The sequence below is a fragment of the Etheostoma spectabile genome, unplaced genomic scaffold (genome assembly GCF_008692095.1).
Source record: "Etheostoma spectabile isolate EspeVRDwgs_2016 unplaced genomic scaffold, UIUC_Espe_1.0 scaffold302, whole genome shotgun sequence".
NCBI lineage: Eukaryota > Metazoa > Chordata > Actinopteri > Perciformes > Percidae > Etheostoma > Etheostoma spectabile.
In genome coordinates, this window is record NW_022605581.1 from 865,058 (window position 1) to 866,416 (window position 1,359).

The following is a 1,359-nucleotide window of genomic DNA, read 5'->3' on the forward strand; positions in this document are numbered from 1 at the left end:
GCAAACGCGCACTGGCCAAACAGACCATGTTCCGTAAATTCGTGACTCCGCGCCAGATGCAGCTCGCTCCCAACAAGCGCGTGTAGTTGTAGTTCTTATGGAGATCGCCGAGGCAAGAGGAGCATCTAAGTGCGTGGATAAAATGGAGAAAGAAGTGGCGCAGAAGCGGCAACGTTGCGGCACAACAGCGCTGAACACTATCTCGTCTTTGTGCTCAGTGGCGTCCATCGCCTTTTGCGTCCTTCTGAGCATTAACACAGCTGATTTGAAGAACCGGGTTGTGGATTTGGAGAGAGGGAACGACGAGACCACCTTGATCCGAGCCCCCGGCTCCCCCATGGATCATTTTAATTCATTGATCAGACAAAGAGTTGATGAGCTCCTCTCACAGTAAGATTGACTCATGCACTTTCTTTTGCTAATTGTTTGTACGCTTTTACTTACCGGGCGGCGAGCTCGGGCTAGTCAGTGCATCAGTGTGGGAGATGTTGCTCGAGGATGTCAAATGAGTTTGTCATTTTCAAATCGCACTACGACATTTACTATTGCGCATCACTGGCAGAAGTCATTGTCAGTCAATGCTGCTTCTCAATATGGGATGGGCAGGTCCAGTAAGAATGAGACAATCAACAGGACATTTTAATTCAAACAACAACCTTGCATGTGTTTTTTTTAACAATATGGATGCACAATATGGATGCCAAGTTAAGACTTAGGGGCTGTGGACATTAAAGTCTTGCATCTCCATTTATTATATCTTATAATCTTCAATCTGGTGCAGGTCCAAGGAATAGCATCTGTTGAATGAAAACCACGTATCTCCAAAGTTGATTTTGAATTTGTCAGATAAACTGAAGGATTCAGCCTAGTGTTCCTTAATGGGTTGAGGGAACCGTTCCGTTTATTACGCTACATAAACCCTTTAGAAAATCTGAAATTCCTTCACTCATGAACCGTTGTTTTTCATGGGACACAAATTCACACAGTCATTTAAAAATTCGAGAGATATTCACATTTGAAACACTTGCTCCTCGTCATGATTTGTGCAGTTTTTCATGTCTGTAATCTGCAATGGACCAATCCCCAGTTCCCAGAATACCAACGGCTTGTCAAAGAGGATCCTCGGCCCCTTTCAAATTGGGTTAAAAGGAGTCCATGAAATCCCGATGAAGTCTCGCCTCTGTAAATAACACGTCACGGTGCATTGGCATAGAAACACGCTCTCAGTGAGGCACATGTGAACCCGTCCTGTGTGCCTCTGGGAGGCTGCTGCAGTGCCCCGGGTAGGCCACATGCTGCAGGAAGCGGACATGTTTTCACAAGTTTTGAAAGTGGGATCAGAATCAGAAATACCTTATG